The sequence below is a fragment of the Symphalangus syndactylus genome, chromosome 24, assembly GCF_028878055.3.
Source record: "Symphalangus syndactylus isolate Jambi chromosome 24, NHGRI_mSymSyn1-v2.1_pri, whole genome shotgun sequence".
NCBI classification, from domain to species: Eukaryota; Metazoa; Chordata; class Mammalia; order Primates; family Hylobatidae; genus Symphalangus; species Symphalangus syndactylus.
The window spans coordinates 51260824-51271695 of NC_072446.2; positions in this window are offsets into that span (position 1 = coordinate 51260824).

Genomic DNA, 10872 nt, shown 5'->3' on the forward strand with positions numbered 1-10872 from the left:
TCATATCCTTCATCCAATTTTTGATGGGGTTGTTTTTTTCTTGTCAATTTGTTTAAGTTCCTTGTAGATTCTTGACATTAGCTCTTTATCAAATGGATATATTGCAAAAATTTTCTCCCATTCTGTAGGTTGCCTGTTCACTCTGATGACAGTTTCTTTTGCTGTGTGGAAGTTCATTAGTTTAATTAGGTCCCATTTATCAATTTTGGCTTTTGTTACTAATTCTTTTGGTGTTTTAGTCATAAAGTCTTTGCCCATGCCTATATCCTGAATGGTACTGCCTAGGTTTTCTTCTAGGGTTTTTATGGTTTTAGGTCTTAAGTCCTTAATGCATGTTGAGTTAATTTTTGTATAAGGTATAAGGAAGGGGTCCAGTTTCAGTTTTCTGCAAATGGCTAGCCAGTTTTCCCAACACCATTTATTAAATAGGGAATCCTTTCCCCATTGGTTGTTTTAGTCAGGTTTGTCAAAGATCAGGTGGTTGTTGATGTGTGGTGTTATTTCTGGGCCTCTGTTCTGTTCCATTGGTCTATATATCTGTTTTGGTACCAGTACTATGCTGTTTTGGTTACTGTAGGCTTGTAGTATAGTTTGAAGTCAGATAGCATGATGCCTCCAGCTTTGTTCTTTTTGCTTAGGATTGTCTTGGCTATGCAGGCTCTTTTTGGGTTCCATATGAACTTTAAAGTAGTTTTTTCCAATTCTATGAAGAAAGTCAATGATGGCTTGATCAGGGATAGCACTGAATATATAAATTACTTTTGGCAGTATGGCCATTTTCACAATACTGATTCTTCCTATCCATGAGCATGGAATATTTTTCCATTTATTTGTATCCTTTCTTATTTCCTTGAACAGTGGTTTGTAGTTCTTCTTGAAGAGGTCCTTCACATCCCTTGTAAGTTGTATTCCTAGGTATTCTATTCTCTTGTAGCAATTGTGAATTGGAGTTCACTCATAATTTCATTCTCTGTTTGTCTATTATTGGTGTATAGGAATGTTTGTGATTTTTGCACATTGATTTTGTATCCTGAGACTTTGCTGAAGTTACTTATAAGCTTATGGAGATTTTGGGCTGAGACGATGGGGTTTTCTAAATATACAATCGTGTCATCTGCAAACAGGGACAATTTGACTCCCTCTTTTCCTATTTGAATACCCTTTATTTCTTTCTCTTGCCTGCTTGCCCTGGCCAGAACTTCCAATACTATGTTGAATAGGAGTGGTGGGAGAGGGCATCCTTGTCTTGTGCCAGTTTTCAAAGGGAATGCTTCCAGTTTTTGCCCATTCAGTATGATATTGGCTGTGGGTTTGTCATAAATAGCTATTATTTTAAGATACATTCCATCAAAACCTAGTTTATTCAGAGGTTTTAGCATGAAGGGGTGTTGAATTTTGCTGAAGGCTGTTTCTGTATCTATTGAGATAATCATGTGGTTTTTGTCATTGGTTCTGTTTATATGATGGATTACGTTTATTCATTTGCAGATGTTGAACCAGCCTTGCATTCCAGGTATGAAGCCGACTTGATCATGGTGGATAAGCTTTTTGATGTGCTGCTGGATTCAGTTTGCCATATTTTATTGAGGATTTTCACATTGATGGGACATCAGGGATATTGGCCTGAAATTTTGTTTTTTGTTGTGTCTCTGCCAGGTTTTGGTATCAGGATGATGCTGGCCTCATAAAATGAGTTAGGGAGGATTCCCTCTTTTTCTCTTGTTTGGAATAGTTTCAGAAGGAATGGTACCAGCTCCTGTTTGTACCTCTGGTAGAATTTGGCTGTGAATCCATCTGGTCCTGGACTTTTTTTTGGTTGGTAGGCTATTAATTACTGCCTCGATTTCAGAACTTGTTATTGGTCTATTCAGGGATTTGACTTCTTCCTGGTTTAGACTTGGGAGGGTGTGTGTGTCCAGGAATTTATCCATTTCTTCTAGATTTTCTAGTTTATTTGTGTAGAGGTGTTTACAGTATTCTCTGATGGTAGTTTGTATTTCTATGGGATCAGTGGTGATATCCCCTTTATCATTTTTTATTGCATCTTCTCTCATTTCTTCTTTATTAGTCTTGCTAGTGGTCTATCTATTTTGTTGATCTTTTCGAAAAACCAGCTCCTGGATTCATTGATTTTTTGAAGGGTTTTTCGTGTCTCTATCACTTTCAGTTCTGCTCTGATCTTAGTTATTTCTTGTCTTCTGCTAGCTTTTGAATCTGTTTGTTCATGCTTCTCTAGTTCTTTTAATTGTGATGTTAGGGTGTTGATTTTAGATCTTTCCTGCTTTCTCTTGTGGGCATTTAGTGCTATAAATTTCCCTCTACACACTGCTTTAAATGTGTCCCAGAGATTCTGGTACATTGTGTCTTTGTTCTGATTGGTTTCAAAGGACATCTTTATTTCTGCCTGAATTTCATTACGTACCCAGTAGTCATTCAGGAGCAGGTTGTTCAGTTTCCGTTTTGTTGTTCAGGTTTGAGTGAGTTTCTTAATCCTGAGTTCTAATTTGATTGCACTGTGGTCTGAGAGACTGTTTGTTATGATTTCCATTCTTTAGCATTTGCTGAGGAGTGTTTTACTTCCAATTATGTGGTCAATTTTAGAATAAGTGCAATGAGGTGCTGAGAAGAATGTATATTCTGTTGATTTGGGGTGGAGAGTTCTGTAGATGTCTATTAGGTCTGCATGGTCCAGAGCTTAGTTCAAGTCCTGAATATTCTTGTTAATTTTCTGTCTCATTGTTCTGTCTAATATTGACAGGGTGTTAAAATCTCCCACTATTATTGTGTGGGAGTGTAGGTCCCTTTGTAGGTCTCTTTGTAGGTCTCTAAGAACTTGCTTTATGAATGTAGGTGCTTCTGTATTGGGTGCATTATATTTAGGAGAGTTAGCTCTTCTTGTTGAATTAATACCTTTACCATTATGTAATACCCCTCTTTGTCATTTTTGGTCTTTGTTGGTTTAAAGTCTGTTTTATCAGAGACTAGAATTGCAACCCTTGCTTGGTTTTTGGTTTCCATTTCCTTGGTAAATATTCCTCCATGTATTTATTTTGAGCCTATTTGTATCTTTGCCTGTGAGATGGGTCTCCTGAACACAGCACACCAATGAGTCTTGACTCTTTATTCAATTTGCCAGTCTGTGTCTTTTAATTGGGGCATTTAGCCCATTTACATTTATCGTTAATATTGTTATTATGATTTTGATCCTGTCATTATGATGCTAGCTGGTTATTTTGCCCATGAGTTGATGCAGTTTCTTCATAGTGTCAATGGCCTTTACAGTTTGGTATGTTTTTGCAGTGGCTGGTACCAGTTGTTCCTTTCCATGTTTAGTGCTTCTTTCAGGAGCTCTTGTAAGGCAGGCCTGGTGGTGACAAAATCTCTCAGCATTTGCTTGTCTGTAAAGGATTTTATTTCTCCTTCACTTATGAAGCTTAGTTTGGCTGGATATGCAATTCTGGGTTGAAAATTATTTTCTTTAAGAATGTTGAATATTGGCCCCCACTGTCTTCTGGCTTGTAGGGTTTCTGCAGAGAGATCTGCTGTTAGTCTGATGGGTTTCCCTTTGTGGGTAACCCGACCTTTCTCTCTGGCTGCCCTTAACATTTTTCCTTCATTTCAAGCTTGGCGAATCTGATGATTGTGTGTCTTGGGGCTGCTGTTCTCAAGGAGTATCTTTGTGGTGTTGTCTATATTTCCTTAATTTGAATGTTGGCCTGTCTTGCTAGGTTGGGGCAGTTATCCTGGATAATATCCTGAAGAGTTTTCCAACTTGGTTCCATTCTCCCCGTCACTTTCAGGTACGCCAATCAAATGTAGATTTGGTCTTTTCACATAGTCCCATGTTTCTTGGAGGCCTTGTTTATTCCTTTTCATTCTTTTTGCTCTCATCTTGTCTTCTCACTTTATTTCATTAAGTTGATCCTCAATTTCTGATATCCTTTCTTCCACTTGATTGATTTGGCTATTGATACTTGTGTATGCTTCACAAAGTTCTCATGCTGTGTTTCTCAGCAACATCAGGTCAAAAAAAAAAAGTTTAGACAAATTGCTAACTAGAATAACCAGTTTTTAGAAATCACTTGATTTTCTCCTCCAAACTATACACCCCTCCTGCCCAAACTTCTGGTGTTCCAAGTGGCCCCAGGCAGGAGGCTCTCTGTCCCTATGGGGTGAGTGGTCATCTGGCTGTGGCAACTCCGTGGGAAGGTAGGTCCTGACTGCAGCTTCTGAGGATGAACATCTCAGCATGTGTCCTCCCCCTGCCTTTGGTGATTTCTGCACCTGGAAAACAGATGAGCAGGGTTTGTTGATGAAGCAATTGATCACTTTCCATCTTTGGCTCAAATTCTATAAAAGAGGGGAAAGAACAGTATGCAGCCCAGGAGGAAAGAACTCAGAGGTTCTTCTGAGCCTCTGGTTTCCTGGCCTGAGCATTCATTTGCATGCTCAACCCACGGTTGGGGTGGGGCCCTGGAGCCGGGTGGCCTGCATCAAAACCCTTGCTCTGCCTCCCAACACCTCAGTGACTTTAGCTGAGGAAGAGTCTCTCCCAACCTCAGTTTCCCCATAGAAGCTGTGATGAGGATTTGCAGACTTCCTCAGTGTAAATGCTCATGGCTTCGAATAGAGCCAGCAGTTATGGTTTCAGCCTCAGGCAAGTTCCTGTACCCCTTCCAAACTGGGCAGTGTAGGCAGTGGGAAGGAGAGGGAGACACCTGGGCCTTGAAGGTCATGGTGGGAGGAGCTGCGTGACCAGCCATCAGAGTCAGAACCTTCATTTTAACACCGTCCCAGGGAAGCTGTGCCCCAGGTGGGTCCTGCTGGGTCATACCAGATTTCAGGCAGGGAGATCTGGGTTTGCAGGACTGAACAAGCCACATAATCTCTCAGGGCCTCTCAGGTCTTTGCCCACTTGGAGATTTGTTGTGAGGACTGTTACCAGGAAAAGGAATTTAGCACATGGTAGAAGGTGGCATTCAGGAAAGAGCAGCTGCTGCGACTGTCCCCCATTGCTCTGTCTGTCCTGCTCTGCTGCTCCTGAAACTCAAATCCTATGCCTTTTGGCCACTGTGCACCAGGGCTGTGGGCAATGACTCTTCTCCAGGCCCCTGTGCCCTGATTTCATGTGTCCCATCTGGGATTCACTCCTGCAGAGGGAGAGTGACCTCAGGGGCCTCAGCATTGGTGACTTTGCCCATGACCAAACACAGGCAGGGAAACAGGTTTGACCCTCCAGGGAGCCAGGAGGGCGGATTGTTGTCACTGCTTGCTGCTGCTGGTAGTGTCATGTGCTTTTCTCACTTTCAGACTCACTGGACGAAGCTCAGAGTGGATGTGGGACTTGGCTTGGTCCTTACAGCTTCACTCAGCCTAGGCCCTTCCATCTGTGAATGTGGGTGATGGTCACTCACACTCTTTGGCCTTGCCATGCTCAGGCCTGTCAGGCAAGCAAAAGCACATGGTGGCCCCAGTTAAGTCATAAAATGCCACAGCAGCAAGTGGCTGCTGTTACAATAACATGGTCATGGGTTCTGGGGAAATGTGTGCATGTGTACATGGTATGTGTGTAGATGTGTGTAAATGTGTTTGTGTCTCTGTGTGTGTATGCATGTGTGTCCAGGAGTCTGCCTTTTTCTAGTGTGAATGTGTGTAAATATTTTCTGAATATGTATGTACTTATATGCATGTGTGTAAGTCTGTGTATGTTTGCTGTGATGGTTGATTTTATGTGTCAAATTGAACAATAGGGTGGCCATATATTTGGTTAAACATTTCTGGGTGTGTCTTGGGGGCATTTCTGGATGGCATCACCATTGGAATTGGTGGACTCAGTGACACAGACTGCCCTCCCCAGTGTGAGTGGGCCTCACCTATCCATTAAAGGCCTAAATAGAATAAGAGGCTGAGGAAGAAAGAATTCTCTCTTTCTGCCTTTCTTTGAACTGGGACATCAGTCTTCTCCTGCCTTTGGACTTGGACTGGAACTTGCACCACTGACTGTCCTGATTTTTGGATCTGTAGAGGAACTTACACCATTGGCTTTCCTGGTTCTCAGGGCTTCAGACTTATACTGGAACTTATACCGTCCAGCTATCCTAGGTCTGGACTTCTGAGCCTCCACAATTGTGTGAACCAATTCTTTATAATAAATATATGTATGTTTTTATATGTCTCTATGTCTGTCTTTCTATATCTTCTATTGATTCTGTTTCTCTGGAGAACCCTGATTAATACAGATTTTGTCAGGAGTGGGGTTGTAAAGGAATAAAATTTTAAGGATAAGTTTTCTGCATTTGTTCTGGAATTTCTGGAATTGGCTCTCTGATATGATTAGATTTAAAGACTGTTAGTGACTGTATTTCCAGTAGTAAAGAGAGCATTGATAGTCTGTGTGTGCCAGATCTGGTGTGATCTGGCAATAACAATATGAAAAATATCTTCATTGGGTTCTGCTAATCAATCTGTTGTAAGAAACACGTTCTGGGTGACCATGCATATAATACTTCCAAACATTTTTGTAAATCTAACAAATATAATGGGGTTGGCTGGTTGTCCCTAATGTCACTGGACAAAGTGGTGAAAGTAAAAGATGAACTCAAGGATTTGAATTCCCAACTCAGTTGTGTTGCATAAATGACCTGAAAGCTGCTAGGTATTCCCTGAAGCCACAAGGCTGAGATTGCTGAAAATCAAATATAGAATCTCGTCTTTCAATTGGCTGAATGTAAGTTGAACTCCCAGCCTTGCTGAGGTTGACTGTTAGAGTGAGGGCATTGACTGGGAAAAAATGAGATCCTATAAGTTAGAATGGGGACATGTGGGAAGATTCTGATGAAGCTGGTGACATTGAGCCCCTAAATTCTAATGGGTCTTCTTTGCCAGTGGAGAGGCCTTTCCATTTTCAGTGAAAGATGCATCCCGCTCTCTCAGGAGTTAACTCTGCATTTCCTGAGGAAACCGTAATGGCAATTGTCATGGAAGGAAGACAATACTGATTCTTCTCAGGACCCACCCCCTTTGCTTCTAGGCCTATACCTAGGCTCAAGTCCCATCAGGTCCCTCAAGGTGAGGTACAGGGTATGACCCATGAGTATACGTGCTAAACTCTTAAAGAGCTACTCAGGTTTTCTAATCTGTGTGAATAGAAATCTAGGGGACATGTGTGAAAATAGATATTGAGGGTTTTGTACAATATAATGGTGGAAGAAACATAAAGTTGGATCAAGTTGAATTTATTGATATAGACTCACTAAGCAAAGATTCTGCATTTAATATTGCAGCTCAGAGAGTTAGAAAGGGCTTTAGCTGTTTGGCTGGTTGGTTGGCTGAAACATGGACCAAATGATGACCCATAGTAAGTGAATTGAAAATGCCTGGCCTGCTTTGGTTTAATGTAGAGAAAGGGATTGAAAGGCTTTGGGAGATTGGAGTGTTAGAGTGAATTTGTTATTTAAGGGCTACTCGCCCCACTGGGAAGGCCCAGAAGACTCCCCTTTTACAATTACTTTGAGAAATAGATTTGTGAGGGGGAACCCCAGCATCTTTGAAGACCTCTGTAGTCACTCTTCTCTTTGGGCCAAAATGGCAGCCACTCAGCTGGGAAACCTAAATGCAGTGGGAGTATTTGCATCCTGGGGTGGCAGGGACCAAGAGGCAGCATTCTTGGCACCACCAAAGACAAGGTGAGAATGGTTATGCTGATGGATGGCATGGTCAAGGCAGCAATCAAGTAGTCTGACTCCCGTATACCCATGACATCAGCTAGTTGATGATCATGGTGTTCCTAGAAGTGAAATGGATAGGAAGCCCATTAAATTCCTCCTTGATCTGAATAAGCCGAAAAGTTCTAGGTCAAGTGAACAAAATTTGAACCTTAATCCTAAAAACAGGGAGTCACACTCCCTCAATCAATTCAAAGACTTGAGCCAGTTTACAGACCCAGAATCCCTTGAATGAAGGGGAGGTCACTTTCCTTTGAGAACCCCAGTAAGTCCCAAACATTTATACTGTCAATATTTCTCCCAGACTTCTCGAAAGGGATCTACAGCTTTTTTACCAGGGAGACTGTGCGTTGGGAAAAAGGAAATAATCAGACCTTTCTGAGACTACGGGATATGGATTCTGAACTGATACTAATTCCAGGAGACCTGATATGTCACTGTGGCTCTCCAGTCAGAATAGGGGCTTATGGAGGTTGGGAGATCAGTGTAGTTTCAGCTCAGGTCCATCTCACAGTGGGTCCAATGGCCCCAGAGCCCATGCTATGGCTATTTCCCCAGTTCTGGAATGCATAACTGAAGACATGTTCAGCACATGGCAGAATCCCCACACTGGTTCCCTAACCTACATAGTGAGGGCTATTATGATGAGAAAGGCCATGTGGAAGCCACTAGTGCCTTCTCTAACCACCCCCCACCAGTAGTAAACCAAAAGCAATACCACATTACTGGAGGAATGGCAGAGATTAGTGCTGCCATCAAAGATTTGAAGGATGCAGAGGTGGCAATTCCCACTGCATTCCCATTCATCCCTCCTGTTGGCCTGTGCAGGAGAGAGATGGATCTTGGGGAATGACAGTTAAGCATAGGCTTAACTGGGTGGTAACTACAATCGCAGGCTTCTGTACCAGATGTGTTTTCATTGCTTGAGCAAATCACCACATCTCCTGGTACCTGGTATGCAGCCATTGGTCTGGCAAATGTTATTTTTTCCTCTGTCCCTGCTAATAAAGACCACCCGAGGCAGTTTGCTTTCAGCTGGAAAGGCCAGCAGTCCATCTGCACTGTCCTGCCGCAGAGTGTATCAGTACTTCAGCCCCCTGCCGCACTTTCATTCTCAGGGATCGTGATTGCTGTTTCCTGCCACAGGATGTCACACTGGTCCATTACATTGACGCCATGATGCTGATCGGAGCGAGTGAGCATACAAGAAGGAGCAGATACTCTAGACTTACTAGTGAGACATTTGTGTGTCAGAGCTAGGAAATAAATCCAACAAAAAAACTCAGGGGTCTCCTACCTTAGTGAAATTTCTAGGGCCCTAGCAGCCTTTCTAAGGTTAAGCCCTTCTAAGCCCTTCTAAGGATAAGTTGTTTCTTCTGGCCTCTCCTACAACCAAAAAAGAAGCACAATGCTTAGTGGGCCTCTTTGGATTTGGGGGGCAACATATTCCTTACTTGGGTGGCTACTCCAGCCCAGGTACCAAGCGACTAAAAGAGCTGCTAGTTTTGAGTGGGGCCCAGAACAAGACAAGGCTCTGAAATAGGTCCAGCTGCTGCACAAGCTGCTCTGCCAGGTGGGCCATGCGACCCAGCAGATCTTATGCTGCTCGAGGTGTCAGTGGCAGATGGAGATGCTGTGTGGAGCCTTTGGCAGGCCCCTCAATGTGAATCACAGTGCAGCCCCTTAGGATTTTGGAGTGAAGTCCTGCCATCTTCCTCAGAAGACTACTCTCACTTTGAGGAGCAGCTCTTGGCCTGCCACTGGGCCTTAGTACAGGCTGAACACTTAATTAACCATGGGCCACCAAGTCACCATGTGCCCTCAGCTGCCTATCGTGAGCTGGGTGTTATCTGACCCGGAAAGCCACAAACTTGGGCATGCACAGCTGCACTCCATCACCAGTGGAAGTGGTCTATACAAGATCAGGCCTCAGCAGGCTCTGAAGACACAAGTAAGTTGCATGAAGAAGTGGACCTGATGTCCAAGGTTCCCACTCCTGTTATGCTGCCTTCCCTCTTCCAGACACACTAATGGCCTCTTGGGGAATTCCCTACAATCAGGTGACAGAGAAAGAGAAGACTCTGGCCCGGTTTACAGACGGTTCTGCATGATAGGCAGGCACCACCTGAAAGTGGAGGCTGCAGCACCACAGCCCCTTTCTGGGACATCCCTGATGGACAGTGGTGAAGGGAAATCCTACCTGTGGGCAGAACTCTGGACAATGCACGTGGTTGTGCACTCTGCTTGGAAGGAGAAATGGCCAGATGTGTGATTATATACATATTCATGGGCTGTAGCTAATGGCTTGACTGATGGTCAGGGACTTGGACGGAGCATAATTGGAAAATTAGTGACAAGGAAATTGGGGAAGAGGCATGTGGACAGATTCCTCTGAATGGGCAACAAAAATCATGATGATATTTGTGTTTTATGTGAATGCTCATCAAAGGATGACCTCGGCACAGGAGGATTTTAATAATCAACTGGATAGGATGACCCAGTCTGTGGATGCCAGCCAGCCTCTTTCCCCAGCACTCCCTGCCATAGCCAATAGGCTCATGAACAAGGTGGCCATGGTGGCAGGGATGGAGGTTATGCATGGGCTCAGCAATGTGGACTTCCACTCACCAAAGCCAAGCTGGCTGAGTGCTCAATCTCAGGAGAGCCCTGACTAGAAACAAGTGACACAGGTGCACTTGTGTCTGTGCCTCTTTGTGTCTCAATGTGTGCAAGTGCATATTGTTTGTGTGTCTATGTCTCCATGTCTGTGTGTTTGTGTTTATATGTGTCTGTGTTCTGTGAGTCTGGCTGAAAGGCTCTGTATATGTGTCTCTGCATGTGAGTGAACATGTGTGTGAAACTGCACATGTGTGGATGTGCGCATGTCTGCGTGTATCTCTCTGTGTCCATGTGTGGTTGTATGTGTTAAGTGCACTATTTCTCATCCAAGGCACCACTGACCTGCTGCAGGGGTGATGGGCTTCGTGCTAAGTCTCAGTCCTTCATTTCTTCATTTATCCATGAATTTCTTCATTCATTCACTCCCCCATTCTTTAGCCCCTTGCTACTTAAAGTGTGGCCCCTGGGCCAGCAGAACCAGCGTCCCTGGGAACCTGATGGAAATGCAGATTCTCAGTCCCACCCCAGA